General features: G+C 35.4%; 1 protein-coding gene across 21 annotated transcripts in view; it reads left to right on the top strand.

Annotated features, from left to right (window-relative positions):
• Positions 1 to 20,200, top strand: part of LOC134649562 (glutamate-gated chloride channel) — a 108,315-nt gene that overhangs the window by 1,698 nt on the left and 86,417 nt on the right. The gene's annotated exons all lie outside the window — the stretch shown is intronic.

Raw genomic sequence — 20,200 nt, 5'->3', positions numbered from 1 at the left:
AGAACTACTTTAGAGTAGGTAGGTATTTTTAAAATTTACCGCTTAACGTGTTGAATAGGTACCTACTGAACTAATATTACTGATGCGTTGAATGCAAGTTACTACATAAGTTTGAACATGGTCGACCTAAAATAAACTTCTGTTTTGTTTATTCAACTATGGACAGCAAATATAACGCAAAAATGCCATGAAACATAAACATGATAAACATCTCTGTAAGTCTATGATGGCCACACTTTTATCGGTCATCGGTCGGTCATCCACTTGCACTTACCTACAGTATTTTGCCGTCTCAATACCATGGTTTACCCAATAAACAAAACACATTCAGGTTTAAACAATAGTTATTTGTACAACAAGAGATCAAAGTTTGATATTTCTTCGAGTGCTTATTTTGAGTCCCGTGCAAGCGAAAGATTCTATAGTATCTTAATTTAGAATCTTGAGCGTAGTAAGGGACTCAAAAGCGCACGAGATGTAAATAACTTTGATCTCCTGTAGTTCATAAAACTTTTCACCTCAGCAGTAAGAACATTTAAGACAACCCGAAAAATGTAATCCTTCTTCATCACTTACCTATTTAGTCATGTTTCTTAAGATATACTAACAATTAAGTATAATTACCGCAATCAAACACAAAAACACAAACGTAGTAAATTTCAGTAAAATAGGTAATATATGAAAACAACGACCATCAATTGATTGACATTTGAATCGGCAACTTATTTTTGTAAAAAAAAAAACATTGTAAAATACGGTCCGAATTACGGATACTTACTATTTGTAAACTATTGTAGAGATTCTTAAAAGTATAATTATTTATTTTACGTGATATACTGTGTATTTTTTGAGTTCATTATTTTAATCGTACAATAAATTACGTAAAATATAGTGTTTCTATCAAATCTGAAACTTTATTTTCATTAATTACATATTAAGAATTCATACTTGTATGTGTTTTGGAACGATGCGTTCTGACGGTTTTCGGGGGTCTATTATAAACCGTCAATATACCGTTGAATGTCGTTTGAAAATTTTTTTGTCTCTTTCTTTTTGCTAACGACGTGAAAGGGACAGAGATAATAAAATCCAAGTATTTCGAACTTGTATTAGACCCCGCATGTTGAAATGTCATTTGAATATTAAGGTCACTTGAATGTCATTTTGTCTCACTCAGTGAGCAAAATGCGATTTTGCTCACTGTTTTTAAGTAGCAAAGTACCCTTGTTCGAGCTGCTGAGGTGAAAAATAATATTACATTGACAGATATCAACTTACCTCGCTGATACAATTTCTTGAACGCGGCATGAAATTGTTCATTTCCCAATTTTAGAGGCATAAAAGGGTAAGGTACTATGATGTGAGGTTTAGGTACACCAATTCTGTGGTGAAGTAAGTCTTTCGTCACCTAATTTACGCCTAACCCCGCAGCCAACCCTCGTCAATTAATTATCTCCAGCAAGAACTAGCTCTCAGAATCCCGCTGCGAAGGATTTCCACAAAACTTCTAATTGTACACTCGTGCTGCTTGTTAGACCACAAAAACGGCCCGCGGCGTAAAGCAGAAATTCTTTTGCTCCCATTTTTGTCCTATTTTTATCCTCTACTAAGAATAGCGGACAGAATTAATTTACTAACCAAAAAAAAATTTTTTTAATAGTTACTGCCTACCAAATAGGTACTGCAATTGCATATGCATACCAGTTGGATCTTGAGGAAGAAGTTAGCGTACAATACACTCCTTTTTTTTGGGCAGTCGTGTAAAAACAGTTGTCAATATAGCATTTCACTCATTACAGTATGTGGGATGAAGTAAGAAAGAACAATCAAGGTACACTCCTTTTTTTGGGCAGTCGTGTAAAAAGCTAGCCAACAATATATAGTTACCTATTTAATTTGTGTTATATTTTAAATTATATTATATTTTCTTAGCTTAGTACAATATTGATACCGTAGGGTCGGGGTAGGTACTTTAGCTCCCCAAGGTTACTTTGTTCACCCATGAAAACCTATTTTATTGTATTGATAAATTATTAAAAACGGCATTATGTTATTAATATGTTTTTGTGGAAGCGTCTAGTGTCGTTTTTAAGAATATATTATTTCAGTAAATGGGTTTTCATGGGTGGACAATATAACCTTGTAAGGGCTAAAGTACCCCAACCTTACGGTACGAAATCCCCTTTTGATTGGGCCCTATCGAACTAACACTTAAGTATCTGCGATATAAAACCACAGTACAGTCAGCATCAATAGTAACAGATGAAACAACGCGCCAAAAGTATCTACCACTTCACTTATGGTCTAATAGTTCCAAACATAGTTAGCGGCATAGGTTATCTTTTTGTTAAACTGTTAGAGAATGGTAGATACTTTTGACACGTAATCTGATCCGCTTTTGATGCTGACATATTTATTTAAATTGATATATTTATTTAAATTTTAAATCAGGCAACAAGGCCCATATAACAAATACCTTATAGACTAACATTACATACTGTACATTTTATAGATTTCTAAAGCTAAACACTATTTAGGAGACAAAACTACTACTACTAATATACCTATACTCTTACTTACTTTGACTCAATGTGATAGGCGTATATTTATACTAGCTGTTGCCCGCGACTTCGTACGCGTGGATTTGTATATTGGTGGTTATAAATTCTACATTAGCTTAGAACATTACGCAGCAAAAGATAGCAGTAGGGACGGTTAATCATTAGTTAATTATTATACAACGCATGAGATTTGTCTTTCACAACCTGGCTACGAAGTTTCAAGCCCCTAACTGAATAAAATTGTTCTCGATAATCTCGATATAATCTCTCTCAACCCCCAGAAGATTTTCAAGTCCACTATTTAATAAAACCTACTACCTAACTACCTATTTACGAAGTTCCTAGCTTTAAATAAAATTTGAACCCTCTACCAACTCTCAACCCCTGTTTAAACTTTTAGGGGATGAATTTTTAAAAACGCTGAAATTACTTTTCTTGTATTGTAATAATATGCCTTTATACAACGATTCAAGTCCCGCACTCCAATAAATATTTGAGTTCCATACAAATTTTCGACCCCCTTCACCACCTTGGGGGATGAATTATCAAAGACTCTGAAATTAGTTTTCTTTTCTCTTAATAAAATACCTTTTTACGAAGCTTCAAGTTCCTAGCTTTAAATAAAATTATAACCTATACAATCTTTCAACCCCTTTTTAACCCTGTTATGGCATGAATTTTGAAAAACGCTGAAATAAGTTTTCTTGTGTTCTAATACTATGGCTTTATACAAAGATTTAAGTCTCGCACTCTCAAAAATATTTGATCTCCATACAAACTTTCAACCCCTTTTTCACCTCCTCGGGGGATGAATTTTTAAAAACGCTGAATAGGTTTTTTTGTTTTTTAATAAAATACCTTTTTACGAAGTTTCAAGTTCCTAGCTTTAAATAAAATTTGAACCCTATACAAACTTTCAACCCCTTTTGGACCCTTATAGGGTATGAATTTTTAAAAACGCTGAAATTACTTTTCTCGTATTCTAATAATATGTCATTATACAAAGATTCAAGTCCCGTACTTACAAAAAATATTGACCTCCATACAAATTTTCAACCCCTTTTTCACCACCTTAAATGTTGAATTTTGAAAAACGCTAACATTAGTTTTCTTCTCTTTTAATGAAATAACTTTTTACGAAGTTACAAATTCGTAGCTTAAAATAAAATTTAAACCCTATACAATCTTTCAACCCCTTTTTAACCCTTTTAAGGAATGAATTTTTGAACACGCTGAAATTACTTTTCTTGAGAATTAATAATATGGCTTTATACAAAGATTCAAGACCCGCACTCTAAAAAATATTTGATCTCCGTACAAACTTTCAACCCCTTTTTTACCACCTCGGGGGATGAATTTTTAAAAACACTGAAATTCGTTTTTTTGTTTTTTAATTTAATACCTTTTTACGAAGTTTCAAGGTCCTAGCTTAAAAGAAAATTTGCACCCCAAGACAAAGTTTCATCCCCTTTTTTACCCCCTTAGGGGTTGAATTTCCTAAAACGTCGCAATTCCTTTTTTTGCAATCGGCTATTATGCATTTCTAAAAAGTTTCAAAGCATTTGTAATGGATTCAAACTTTCAACCCCTTTTTAACCCTGTTAGGGGATGAATTTTTAAAAACGCTGAAATTACTATTCCAGTGGGCTTAGCACGGTAGCAGTTATCACGCAATATGGTATAAAATATGTGAATAAAACGTTAGTTACCGACGATTTTATCATGCATACTATGGTAGCAGACGATATATGGAGTTATCCACATTTGACAGCGGTAGATGACAGAAGACAATTTGCATAACATGGGGGTTGGATAATTTGACATATTATCCCATTTTGACAGTTCAACTTAGTTAATTTTATCTAAGTGCTTCTTAGGTGACGATAAGCCTTGTCGTGAAAGCAAAACTAGTGAATAAACCTATTACAAATACAAATTACAGGTAAATATCCGTTTTTCTATGATTATATTGAGAGTTATTAGTTACAATGTTCCGCTTTATATAATATAGTCAATATTTTATTTGCAGGGAAGTCAAATTTTATTATTCCTACTCGCGGCTGCTGTTGAAGAAACAAAGCGTCGAAAAATCTCGTGCATAGCTTTAAGAAACGCTTGCAACCCGTTTGATATGCCAGACAAAGAGTTTCGGCATATTTACAGAGTGTAAGGAGTGTGCAGTGCATTTATGTGCCGAACTTAACGCAGAGTCTCAAAACGGTGATGGATTACCAAAACACCTTAAAGGTAAAGCTTAATAAAATTGTAGTGTTTCTTTAAAGTTAATATGTATTCCATGTAAGACAGGCGTCTCAATGACAATGCTACTAAACTCTTAAATACTATCTCATATTATAATTGTAAAAATTAGTATGTTAAGATATTCTGTTGCACAATCTTATACTTACTAACAGAGGTTACTTATTTAAGCCACTTTTTACCTCAACATTCATATCCTAACCTAAAGGGGAAAGTCTACTTACCTAGGTACAAATATTACATCTATGTTCTTATTTGTTTTAGGTTTTAACAGTATTAGCTGTAATACTGGTAGCTGATGGCAACTACCAACGCGGGACTAGTCAAGATGATGGCTTGTCCATTGGCCAGACTACTGTAAGTCAATACCTTTCTCGAGCAACTTGCACACAGAAGGTAAGTTCTCTTGAGCACTGAATTAAGTACTTACTAGACATAAAAAACTGTGACGTTCCACTAGGCGTGTCTTAGTAACTTTTTTGAATAAGTATGAGTGTGGCTGTATTGTGCAATGAGATAGGTAACTATTGTTTGATAGTTATGTTAAGTAGTTACTGGGTCTAGGATACATATTGTTATTCTTCATATTCAATTATTCATTATGTGAAAAAAACTGACAATCACAATATAAATTCCTGAAAATCTACCATGTGTAATTTTAAGTGAAATTGTATATTGTGAGATAAATAAATCATATCATATCATATCATAATCTGGGAATGCATTTAAGGTTTAACTAAGGCATCCAGTTCTAGTTCTAATGTGCTGCATTGTTGACAAACATACTTAGTCATATTTTTATTCAAAAAAAATAATACAGGCCTATTGCTTGATGACTAGCGGAATGCGCAGCAAGCAGCAACCTCGAGTCTAGGACAAAACTTAACTTTCATATTTTTGGTGTGCATCAGTAAGCGTTCATATTGCTCTTCACGAGACTCCAATGGATAATACATATATATAAAAACTAGCGGATAATATATATAAAAACCAATGGATATTATTCCCCGAAATGGTCGTTCCCGTCGATTAGTTACTAGTAGCTATATTTTGGGTGCAAATAGCCTGCACTCATGTGAAAATATTTCATTCATAGCTGCCACATGAACCTGCTGTTACTTATTTCCTTATTTTTCTTCCAGAAAACTTCTCGTGAATACAGGGGGAAATTAAGGAAGGCGCTCCCCGAGGACTTCCTAAGCATCATGCACAAAACCGGCTGTTGTTAAGAGCCCATCAACCTGCACACTAGCGCCACTGCTAAGTAATCGTGATTATTTCAATTTAACGAAATATATTTAAAAAAGGGGGCCGCTACGCATTGTATCTTGTATTAAAGTACCTTTTGAATACTCGTACATCAAACTAGTTTCTATGTTGCTGGATTCGTCAATCTATGCGTCCAAGTTAAAACGGCCGTTTTTGTTTTGAGTTTATAGATTGACGAATTCAGCAACATAGAAACTAGTTTGATATATTCACAAGGTACTTTAATACAAGATACAGTACGTAGCGGCCCCCCTTTTTTAAATATCTTTCGTTAAATTGAAATAATCATGATTATTTAGCAGTGGCGCTAGTGTGCACGTTGATGGGCTCTTGAGAATGTGCGCGTGCGAGCCAGCTTAATAAATACTTATTTCGCCTATAACCAACTATGTTTTACTATCACACAAATACCTACCTAATCTATTTACCTATTTTTCTATGGTCAATCTTCATACAAAACAGCATTCCCCGCATGTAGGTGTCGCTTATTCTTATTTTTCATTTTAGCGTACAAAATCTGTCACTGTTACTACTTATAGCTTCTAAACGTATTTAATCCGACTTTCATATATATACACTATAGTATAATTAAAGCATTTTAAGCACGTTCTTATTTAAAGACGCATCTAGTTAGTCTGTGGCGGTCAAAAGGTTAAATAAGAATATTCCTAAATGCTCTATTATGCTATAAGTCTACCTACTTTAGTAACTATAACTACGGTCAGACAGAGTTTAATACTCTAATAATTAATGTTAAATTTTAAAAAACTATGTTAAATCCATTAACAACAATGTCAATATTCTCGCGGCGTTGGCACTGTTGTCAGTCTTCTATGTTTACTAGGTAAGTTAAGAGCCCGTCAACGTGCACACTAGCGCCACTGCTAAATAATCGTGATAATTTAAATTTAACGAAAGATTTTTTTAAAGGGGGCCGCTACGTATTGTATCTACATAGTATTAAAGTAACTTTTGAATACATCAAACTAGTTTTATGTTGCTGGATTCGCCGATCTAACAAAAACGGCCGTTTTAACTTTGGACGCATAGATTGAAGAATCCAGCAACATAAAAACTAGTTTGATGTATTCAAGAGGTACTTAAATGTGACGGAATCTATGAAAAGGGACCTTATTGTCGATGGCGCTTACGTCATTATTAAAGATGCTCCGATATAAATATAATGCCGCGCGATGTAAGCGCCATCGACAATAAGGTCCCTTTTCATAGATAATGCCCCAAATACAAAATACAGTACGTAGCGGCCCCCTTTTTTAAATACCTGACGTTAATTTGAAATAATCACGATTATTTAGCAGTGGCGCTAGTGTGCACGTTGATGGGCTGTTAACAATATCGGCTCTGTGCTGCTGGAGAGAATATTATAAATGGGTAAATAACACAACTATTGCCAAAAAGATAAACCAAGTTTATTTTCACATTAAATTATGGTATACAAACAAATCATTAATTGTCGTCCCCGGTGCGAAAGTGCCCATGATGCTAGCAACTTTTCAACGCTGGATTACTATGGGCAGCTTTTGCACCAGGAACGGCTCGGAGCGAGGGCCGTAATGTATAGGTATACATAGTAATGACCTGAAAAGGGAAAAAGTGTTTTGGTCTCAGACACACTCAGAGTACTCAGACAACGATATAACCGGAGAGTTAGCCACGGAAATAGGTACTTATGCAATTTATAGAGCAACGTAATCCCTCTAGTTAGTGTGCCATACTAACATTATTAATTAATCCGGTCGCCTGGCAGCAGTTCAGCGGTGGGTGTGAGAGTGGTTGGGCAACAACGGAGTTGTAAAATCAATTGAAGGTGTGCAATTTATAGAGCTCTGTGTTTGGTGTGATATTATAGCTAATTATGTATTTAATTCAAATATAACAATGCCAGGCGTTTTTGCTTTACGTATATAATCCACTCGTACTTTTCGCAATCGTACTTTTTGTACTCTGTCACAGAATAAATAATAGTACTACTCTGTTCGATTACGCCTAGGTATGTGTTAAGGAAAAGTAGAAGACATACAACTATGCGTGAAGCAATTGTGAGTCAGGTGGAATTTGCTCATGGTCTTCCTGCAGGCGCTCAAGTGGTTTGTGTACTTTCATCACCTGACACTACTATTCCCCCAAATAAAACGCCTGGCATTGTTATATTTGAATTAAATATATAATTCGCTATGATATCATTTTACAACCCCTTTGTTGCCCATCCACTCACACACCCACCGCTGAACTGCTGCCATGCTGGATTAATTAATAATGATAGTATGGCCCACTAACTAGAGGGATTTCGTTGCTCTATAAATTGCATAAGTACCTATTTCCGTGGCTAGCTCTTAGACTAATATATATAATATACAAATACTTAAATACATAGAAAACATCCATGACTCGGGAACAAATATCTGTGCTCATCACACAAATTAATGCCCTTACCGGGATTCGAACCAGGACCGCGGCTTCACAGGCAGGGTGACTACCCATTAGACCAGACCGGTCGTCAAAACATATATATGTACTTACATAAGAGAATTTGGGACGTTAGCCGCGTACCCTGCCTCGTTTCCAGCCTTGGCCACCGGTGGACTTGATCACTTTATCTTTAGTGTATGACATATATTTCAATTTATAAGAACTGAAACAAACTACTAATGATGTCGCGGGGTAAACTATAAAAATACTAACGCGTTGGCCACATTGCGCGACTGGCTCCGGCTAAGGCAGGGAAGGCTAGATGGGAACGAAAGGTCCGATCGCTGTGTCTCGCTACAACCTATGGTTGTCGCCTTAGCCGAAGCCAGTCGAGCAATGTCATGGCCAAGCCGTAAGGCTAAAGGCTTCGTCACACAGGCGCGTTTTCCGGGCGGGGCGTTAGCGGGGCGCGCCGCTTTTACATATAAAACGTTCACGCCCCGCCCGGGAAACGCGCCTGTGTGACGGAAACTTAAGCGTATGCTGAGACGCAGGCGACGTAGGTCACGCAGCGCAGCACAGAGCGATTTTTGTAAAGTATAGAACGTCCTTTAGGTACGCACACTCCAGAGTAAGGACGTTCCATACTTTACAAAATCTGCTCTGTGCTGCGCTGCATGAACTGCGTCGCCTGCGTCTCATAATACGCTTAGCCTAGTGGCATTATTCATAAAAGTGTTACTGCCCTGAATTAGCTATGAATCGTTTGTCTTTATCTGTCATTTTGACTTAGATAAAGATAAGATAAAAGATAGTTTATTCAAGTAGGCATAATTACAATGCGCTTATGAACGTCAAATAAAGCTAGGTAGACCGGCTCCCTTATGTATTTGAAAGAAAGGGATAAAAAATTATTTAACTAAATCAGGTCCGTAAAGTTTTATGAATAAGGTGGTAAGTACATATCTTGTCAAATAAAAATGATATTTTTGATAAAAGTTTTTATTGCCGACTATAAAGGCCCCTGTACACAATGGGCCATCGCCGGCCAAACCAAGGGACGCAGCCATGCGGTAGAATGAGATAGCAATATCACTTGCTCCCTCTAACGCATAAATGCGTCCCCCAGAATGGCGCATTGTGTACTGGGGCCTTAACAGGCAATTAATACCTACTCATAAAAACAATTTCTAAGAAAGCCAAACACAAATTTGGTTGCTTTATATATATCAAAGAGTTTCTTTGCCCACATCCTGCGTCCATCATCAGATATTCGGTGGTACCATAATATTGCGTTATCAGTTATCACCCAACTTAAATAATGTATATTAAGTTTTAGCTCAATCGAATAAAGAGACGTGGGGTCTAATTTATCTTGTAATATGTACTTGATACATACATTGCAACTTAAAGGTTTGTTAGAAAAAACCTTTTAAATACCACTGTAATAGTTTCACCTACATATGCTTAACAAATAAACACTTTTACTATTGACTTCGAAATGCATGGACGTGCCTGCTGAGAAGTGTGTTCCAGGCAGAAAGTCAGAACTTTTTTTTGGCGCACTCTCTCGTTCTATAGCTAAATATTATGACTATCCCTTTTCTAAATAAGTCATTAAATAATTGAGGCTGCAGATTTTAGTTAATTTCTATCGTGTCCTCGATAACTTGAGTGTCCTCCAATATGTTATGACTGAAACAGAAACAAATAGATTAGATGAGGTCATGATTCTATAGTGGCGCAGGCTAGTACAGAGGTTCATTTGCAAATTATAAGAAATTAATGTCATTTTTAGAAAGCTGTCGTTTTTAAGTCAGGGGGATTTTATAGTTTCATTGGTCCGATTTCGTTTCGACTGAAAATAAATTAAATTTTGTTCCAGTAACTATTAATCCGTTATTTAAAGCATTTTTGTTATTATTTTTTTATTAAAGAGTACCTATTATGTATTAAAGTGTAGTCTATGCCACCTGCGGCATAAAAACATACCAATGAACATCTTATTCAACAATATTTGTCTCAGTAGTTAAGCTTTTATGCTAGGGTAATACACGACACAAACATACCCACACACATACATACATACCTACATACATAGGCTGCTAAAATCATAATTCTTCCCATTGTCACGTATACAATCAAACCACTTAGGGTATTGCAAATGAAAACATTTAAAATAAGAGTACCTACTTAAATCTTTCAATTAAACTGCTGGCAATACACACTAGGCTATGCCTGCGCAGTTTAGCATGTACACTGTACAGTTCAACTGCACAGGTAAAGCCGGTTTGGAAACTGCAGTCGAATGCCTTTTTACCTGTGCAGTTAGACTGTACATAAAAATTAAATATTAATAATATTTTATCCTTATGTCTTAGATTCATGGCACAAAGTGTGGTGGTGTTTTTCTTTTGTCAATACACTTGAATTCTTACATACAAAACCAGCTTCTACAATATTCAGACAGGGTAAAAAAACAATTTTGAAAGTGAGGTCTACGGGTTCCAAAGTTTTTAATTGTTGTTACAATCATTATGACCTTTTTCTGCAGTGTGAAAAAAATGTCAATTGGTAGTTTAGTAGTGTATCTTTCAATGTTGTTAACTCTAGTTTACCAAAAACAAGTATAACAAACTAGAACTTTCTAGTTAGGTAATTAATCTACAGTTGGATCAACTTTTACAACATCCATTGTTGCCATGACAACTTCATGCAATTATAGTAGTCATAGAACAGTTTTTAACAAACTTTTGTCACTTAGTAGAACATAGTCATAGTAGAAGATCAGTGTCAATAGTTTTAAATGGCACAATAAACTCTTCATGATTTTAGTTTAAGAAAGGTGTACTTACATCTCCAATCCTTGATTCTTCTGGATCCATTTTAGACAAGCCAGTTCTCCCGGTAATTGGTTGAGTTACCGCTCACTGCTAGCGGAGCCTGGGTTGCTGCCACATTGATTTTTCTAACTTTGCAGCTCAATTAACGACAAGTCTGACAATAAAAATAGAATTTATAGATAATTGACACATTTAACAGCTAAATTGTATTCAGTGATGACTTGATGACCCTACCTGCAACGGTAGTTAGAAACTGGATTTGGGCTAATATCAACAAGATAAACAACAAACATTAACACATTAACTGCCAGCGACTCACTAGGGGAGTTCACTGTTCGTAGGCGCTTTTTGCTACATACGGTTTTTCCCATGTTATCGGCTACACTCGTAGCGCGTAGCTCGCGCTGGCACTGAATGTTTTAAGTAATGCTAAGTTATGGATGTTTCTTGTGTCCATACTACAAACTTTGCTTAGTTTGAGATGAGGTTGATCTGTATTAATTATTAGCATAGTACTTACCGACTTCCATGCCTGCTGCCACTGATGCCACTGATCTGTACGGATCGTGCTCTCATAGAACTTGAATGCAGCACTGCACTTATCTCTGGCTTCCGAGAGGCTCATAGTCCTCCCTGTACTCCCTGTAGGCGAACAGGGGATGCTGAGTTATATATTTTGCTAGCATTTTCTTCTGCGTCAAAGAATCGACTGAAAAACATATTCATGACAAAATCAGTTATGATCAAACGAATTATAACTTTTTCTGTAAATAAATTATTGGTTTTTAGAGAAACTTACATTATGCGTGGCATTTTCTTTAGATTTCACAGCAAATCAGTATTTTTCTTCAACTTGGTTTGTATTCTGATATTTTCACTGATCACGCGCGTACGCGATGCTTGTCAATGTCAAATTATTGTCAATTGACTCAATTGTCAAACACGATTATCCGTGCATGTTATAATGTAGGTCAATTTGTATAAAGCTGTCACTCATTTAAACACTTTTCAATTTGGAAGTGTAGTAATAAAATTGACTATTCATGTTCAAACTATGTCCGACACACGTCCGACATATGAATAAGGGCAGCCATTGAATAGATTTTTCATAAGCTCTACGCATAGACAGTCGTGGTCACTATCGTATGATAGTCGATAACTTTATTCAATATCGACGTGGTAGGCTTATCGTAGCTCGGGGCCATGCTCAGCGATATGACAAATTTACCAATAACGTTAGAAGACAACGTATCATACCACGTGCAATATGATACGCCCGTGCTAAGCCCGCTGACTTATATTAATATACCCATATACAAAGTTTAAAGTCACACACTCACAAAAATATTTGATCTCCATACAAAATTACCAACCCCTTTTTCACCACCTTGGGGGATGAATTTTCGAAAACGCTGAAATTAGTTTTCTTATTTTTTAATATAATACATTTTTACAAAGTTTCAAATTCCTAGCTTAAAATAAATCTTGAACCCCATACAACCTTTCATCCCCTTTTTAACCCTTTTAAGGGATGAATTTTTAAAAACGCTGAAATTACTTTTCTTGAGTTTTAATAATATGGCTTTATACAAAGACTCAAGTCCCGCACTCTCAATAATATTTGATCTCCGTACAAACTTTCAACCTCTTTTTCACCACCTCGGGGGATGAATTTTTAAAAACGCTGAAATTAGTTTTCTTGTTTTTTAATTTAATACCTTTTTGCGAAGTTTCAAGGTCCTAGCTTAAAATAAAATTTGCACCCCAAGACAAAGTTTCATCCCCTTTTTTACCCCCTTAGGGGTTGAATTTCCTAAAACGTCACAATTACTTTTTTTTGTAATCGGCTATTATGCCTTTCTAAGAAGTTTCAAAGCATTTGTAATGGATTCAAACTTTCAACCCCTTTTTAACCCTGTTAGGGGATGAATTTTCAAAAACGCTGAAATTACTTTTCCTGTCTTATAATAATATACCCATATACAAAGTTTCAAGTCCCATACTCACAAAAATATTTGATCTCCATACAAACTTTCAACCCCTTTTTCACCACCTTGGGGGATGAATTTTCGAAAACGCTGAAATTAGTTTTCTTGTTTTTTAATATAATACATTTTCACAAAGTTTCAAATTCCTAGCTTAAACTAAAACTTGAACCCCATACAACCTTTCATCCCCTTTTTAACCCCCTTAGGGGTTGAATTTTTCAAAATCGCTTCTTATCTCTTGTACACTTTACAAATGCAACCTAGTGTGCAAATTTCAACTTTCTAGCTTTTGTAGTTTCGGCTCTGCGTTGATGAATCAGTCAGTCAGTCAGTCAGTCAGGACACTTGCATTTATATATATAGATGACACGCCCCTTAGTGATCTATTGACCATTTAATATTAAAATGGTTACCAATTTCCACATTACTTTCGATGTAATGACAGTAATCATTTGTCAGCTACGTAAGGATGACATGCAATTACCTTAATTGAAAACCGGGGAAATATCTTTAATAAGGCGGTATCAGAATCATAACGAAAAGTTACGAGGCTAGTTGTACGTGACTGCGGCGATGCCTGTCATATTTGTAGGAACATATATGTTATGTTTGTATAGAAAATAACTAACTTTACACATGACATAGGTAATACGTTTTTGTATAAAGTATTTGTATTTCGTATGACCTACTTTGAATGATTAATATTTCATGGTTCATTTTATTTACTAATTTTAAAATTTATTTCGTTTTTGCGAAAGGTTACAGTACCAACCTTGTTTTAGCGAATGATATATTACATCTAAGTACCTATTTCGCTATCTAATTTCAAAAAAAATGAAAAAGGAGCTTACAAAGACGATGAATTAATCTAGTCATAATCACGGGATCACTCTATATCTTTTCATTTTTCCAAGCAAAAATTCATACAGATGTTCTCTTAACATTGTTTGTAAATTCCCATTGTGCTCGACGAGCCCTAGCCGGAAGCTCGTTCCGACGGGATTAGTTCAAGCTTTCCGATGCTTTCAGAGCTGACTAACAACTGCTAATCATTTCCTACTTTATTACCTGTATTAACCCTTTGAATTTCATGATGTTTTATATATAATGTAACCCCGTAATTAAGGGTAATTATAGCTTTTATTAACAAGATCTGTATCAAACAAAAGCATTGTGAAATACGGACATAGGACTCATGATGAGTCTACTACAATTATTGTAATTTAATAATGTTATATTAGAAGTTTACTTACTTATTCCTTAACCCCTCTCGGTCCCATAATACGTGATGGACCCGCCGCTACCACAGAATAAATAATAGTACTAAGTACAGAAGACTCACTCTCTAACAAAACGCGTCTGTTACGATCAGCACAGATATGGCCGCTAGGTGGCGACAGCGCCACGCGCGGCTTATGGCTTTCCCCAAAATTGGGGCCGAACGGATGTAATTTTAGCTACCTGTAGCAAAGTGACGAAATCGCGGAGTGAGACACGGCTGTCGCTACGAATTTTTTTCGCTACGTACGGGGCAAAAAACGCTACGGGTGTAGCGCTACGAGCGTAGCAATCTTTTTATTAAAATCTTCCTTTCGTTTTCAAATTACGTATCTGATAACATGCCACTTTACCTCAATCTCAGTGCGTCTCTCTCGAACCAATTAAAGTGAAGACTTATGCGAGATGGCGCAGTCGATGTATCAGTATGATAACAAAAACAATTGCTGCTCAATCTAAAGACAGTATTATAGTATGGGAAGTGTTTGCACTAATAATGAAATCAAGTGGTTTCAAATTTTGCACTTCTAAATAAGTCTTCAGGAATGTCGTGGAACGTAACCAATTCAATATCGACTGACGCAGGTCATGATTTTTATTTGGACATTTTGGACGCCCTTCGAGCTCGTAAAATAGGAAATGCCGTATAATAGCTATCAGGTTTCGGAGAACACTTTGATTAGCATTCCGTGGTAATAGATAGGTAGGTACACATACTTACATATACATATTTATAGGTTGCGGAGTTGGTCCTTTTTTTTATTATTAGCAGATATTTTGTTGTTTTGTAAAAAGTACATAGAGCACAGTCATAAGGTCATAACACTAGATTCAGTTTTACAAAAAAGAATTATTTTAGTTTATATAAGAGCATTTAGATTCATTTTAAGAGTCGCAAGAACCTAGGCGTCGCCATATAGGTAATCGAAGTTACGCTCTCATTTAAAAACGGCTCGCCGAAATAACATGAAGCTTGGCATAGAAGCAACGAATACCGAACGATTAATGTCTGGTACTAGTTTTCCTTTTAAAAGAAAATTGAGCAAGCAAACGTTTTAAATACAAAACTTGTACATGCTCAGTTTTATTTGTATTAATTTTTAACGATAAAATTAAACGAATACCAGTTCAGAAAATATTGAAATTTTCTCCAAAATGATTGAAGTGCCTTTGTACTAGAGTACCTACTAGTTGTTGTAGTTTTAATTAAGTAAATTAACATTAACTAACATTTGTTTTTAGATTCTTATAAAAATGTATAATTCATGTGTCAACCTACCTACTAACAAAACTGGATCAATTATTTTCTAATAATAAAAATTTAATTTTGTACTTAAGTATAGGTACCTACATAAGTTGCACCAGTGTGACAAGCTTGTCTATACAACATATAGGTACTTAAAGTACGCTTGTGGTAAGGCAGAAGTTTTAATGGGGCCGTGACTGGCTGTCACTCACCTCCGGGGCTAAGAACAAAATACTTCTGGCTATAATTAAATGACTTCGTGCTACCCTTCGGTTGCTTTCAAGTATTTATTGAAGTGAAAACTTCTTTAGCGGCGCTGTGCACTTTTTGTGATGGAGAAAAAATGTTAAACTCGCGACAGGTCACGTGACCGTAAGATTCGTACACACGTAAGACAGACACGTGACCTGATCGAAAAATTGTTACAATGTCATTGAGTTTTCACTTCTGCCGGCACTCCCGGAGTGCAACCCGTTGTATTTATTTAAACTTGAATACACAAATAAAGAAAAATGTACAAATGGCGGACTTATGCCAAAAGACACTATTTGTTTCTTGGTTGTTGTCTTTTTAGCGCTTGTATAAAGTGATTTGACAATTAATGAGGTTCTAAAATTGTTTATTTTGTTGCAAACTCCATTGAAAAAAAGATTTTTAAATTAACTAACTAATATGGCTCAGCAACCCATAGAGGGTCTGGCCTCCGAAACAAGTGAGTTGGCTTTTAATTACTTATAAAACATATTTTAAATATCATGGGTGTATATTAGCCAATTGGTACCAACTATGGGCTAATTCAAAGTGGTTCCATGTAAATAATAAACGTTCTTTTATAATATGTATGAATCTTACTTATCAAATTAAATATTAATTTAATACGGATGTGAGACAAACATTTTAATTCAGTAATATTAAATTATTTATTTTACTGATTAATAAAGTTTCTAATGAAACTTTCTATAAGATATTATTATTTAGTAAACACAACATACCAGGTACCTACATGCATTAAATCCTATAATATATCCTAAATATAGCTGGTCAACCAAATCTTGTCAGTAAAAAAAGGCGCGAAATTCAAATTTTCTATGGGACGATATCCCTTCGCGCCTACATTTTTCAAATTTGCCGCCTTTTTTTACTGTCAAGATCTGGTTGACCAAGTATATAAATCTTACAAACCTAATTTCAATGTTAGTACCTTCGCTTCTCGAAAAAAATAAAGAACGAAATTAAATCATAATACTAAACAATAAATAAAAATACTTACGGAGGACTATCCTCACACGGTGTCTACTAGAAAAATAAACTATGTTTCTCTTACCCCACCTGACCGGACAACTTAGTTTCTTAGCCATGGGTTGTAAAGTATATAATATAAATACATATTTATGTTGTTGGCTTTATATTTTTGTATATTGCGCCGTGCCCTTAGCTGCCAAGTGTGTTTGCCTGAAATTTGACAGCTCTTTGCTCAAAGGTGGCTGAATAACAAAAATATAAACCATTCTTGATTTTTTAATAAACGTTTACGTCTTACATGCACGCAATGATGTATAAACAAACGATTAATTTTAGATTTCACCAAGAAGTTTGGTTTTCTTGTCAGCGTGTGTGTCATCCGTGTGTGTATTCTAGTAGCAGGAAGATACATAACCGCCTTTGAAAATTATGGTTAAATATTTCAAATATAAAATAATAAAGTCTACTTTAATTTATTTTTTGTACTCCCGTACTTTTATTTGTCATTTAAAGGATCGTGCACACACCTTTAAACCCCTACCTTATAGTTGTCAAGGCAAGTCTTTAGTCTATGCCCCAAAAAAGAATTTGTGCATACACGCAGTATCTTTTTGGCGATTTTACGATACTTCGTGTAATGACCACTTAAAAAATATTGAATGAAATACAGTGTTGCCAACCTTATTTTAAATGTCATCGCTGACAAATAAGTGAACCTTAGACATGTTTTTTTTAATATCATTGATTCATTCATTCTTTTCCCGCCCGTACCCTCCATTTTTGCTACTTCTTGAATTAAAAATATTTGTTAAATTTACAATTTTATTTCAAAGTAAGTGCTTGGTCGAAGAAAAAGTATTGTATGCAACGTTGTTTAACTGAGTCAAAAAATACTCGTGGCGTCTTTATTAACAATTTTCGGCTTCGCCTCAAATTGTTACTCACGCCACTCGCCGTTTTTGACCTCTCTTAAACAACGGTTGCATAAAATACTATATCATAATAGTTAAAATTCTTCTCTTTTACTTTGCAACTGAAATAACGGGGGATCTCGCAAGAAAGAAGCTTCTTACAGATCCGCAACGTTCTGCAGATGCTATCATCCTCAGAGTGGAGTAACGACGTGCTTCCCTTGTGCAGTGGTCATTAAAATGGAGCTTTATACTTCTTATTAGCCAGCATTTTAAATGTAGGTGAAAAGATACTTCTTATTTTTAATTTTTTGCGAGTGTTGCAGTGTTTTTATGCTATTAAGACAATACAAATACTTAGATTTACTTAAGTATCCAATAGTGGCATACAAGTCTTACAACTCTGTATTCACCATAGAGAAAAAAATACATAGAGTGCTCACTCCATACATCAGTTTTAGTACCAAAAAGACTATTAGCATCTAGCATCGAGTAGCGGAACTATCAGTACTGCTACTTGACAATAGATGTAGCACCGACCGGAAAGTCTTATGCTGTTGAGATAAGACTTTCCGGTCGGTGCTACATCTATTGTCAAGTAGCAGTACTGATAGTTCCGCTACTCGATGCTAGATGTAGACACTGGAATTAATAGTCTGAACTGATGTATGGAGTGAGTACTCTGTCTTACTTATTTCTCTATGGTATTCACTATCAGGTGAGCCGAAGGTTTATTTGCCACCGACGAAATATTTAAAAAAAACATACTACGAGCATCGCAGCAAGATGGCAAAGAATACCTACTTACCTCCTGGTAAAAAAGAAACGGATTCGACATAAAAAAGAATTGAAGAAAACAGAGTTACTATCGCATTCCTATTACAAATTCTTCCTAATACACATGTATATGTGTTAACCTATATGAAATGAATGCTAGTAAAATGGGGTGAGTGGGATTCGCGGGGAGAGTTGGCTTATGAATGGGGAGAGAAGGGATGAAAGGGGGGTGAGATGGATTTTTAAGGCTACTGCTACAAAAATAATGTATTCCAATTTAAAATGGAGCTATAGTAATACTCATAATAAAAAAAAATCGATCCAACAATCTTCCAAAATCACCTTTGTATGAAAACCCAACTCACCCCAAATACGAGGGGCTACGGGGTGAGGTGGATTTTTCTGTTTATCGTCAAAGTTATGAAATTGAACTACCCAAAATAAAATAAAAACTAAAATACAAACGTCCGGAACACTTATTATATACACCATTCAGTTTGCATATGTAAAAATAAAATGTTATCGAGGTTTGAATGTCAGTTTTGCGCCTACTCACCCCATTTTACGGTACGGTCTAATTCGTGGTTTCATAATACAACTCTTGGAAAATATCGACCGCTGTTTTCCCGGAACAAACAACTGTGTCACATACATTCTTTGAGTGGCACACAAACGTATTATCATACCATTAAATTCTTACCTACTCCATCATTTCCAGTCCAATCATTCGGACGGCTCAACTACGAAACTAGGTAGAGCTAACTAGCTAGATAGATTTATACGTAGCACGTAGCTGTGAGCTGCGTATAAATCTATGGAATTTTCAATAGCAGTTGATCACTCACTTGACTAACTCATTTGCGCCTATTTCAGAATACACTATGTAGATCATAGAATAAAGCTACCTTGCTTGGGGCTTCGTATGAAATTGTTTACTTTTTGTATGCACAAAAGATTTTTTCATATTATTTTTTAACAGAAAACAAAAAGAGCTATGTAACCGAGGGGCTGTTTGACTTTTAATAGTGACATTAGCCAAATCGCATCGACCTCAACAAGATCTGTAACTTTCTCTAGTCAATAGGCTTTTAAAAAGCGATAGTAAGAAAGTCAAAAATCAAAACCCATGAAATCGCTTTATTGCTATTACAAATCTTCACGACAAGTCCACAACGGAAACATCGAAACAGATAGCATGCTTTATCGAATGTCAGAGTCATTGCATGTTTATTTACATTTTATATAGCACAAATAGATGCGCAGCGTTCATAATCATGGCATTTAGGATGTTAATGTCCTAGGGTGAAAGGGTTAGCATGCAATCGCTTAAAAACATGAGCATGATATATAAACGCTTCCCCAATTATGAATACTTATTACTGGTCTTCAGGTCACC

Source organism: Cydia amplana, chromosome 7 (assembly GCF_948474715.1).
Source record: "Cydia amplana chromosome 7, ilCydAmpl1.1, whole genome shotgun sequence".
Lineage (NCBI taxonomy): Eukaryota > Metazoa > Arthropoda > Insecta > Lepidoptera > Tortricidae > Cydia > Cydia amplana.
This window is presented reverse-complemented; position numbering and strand designations above follow the sequence as displayed.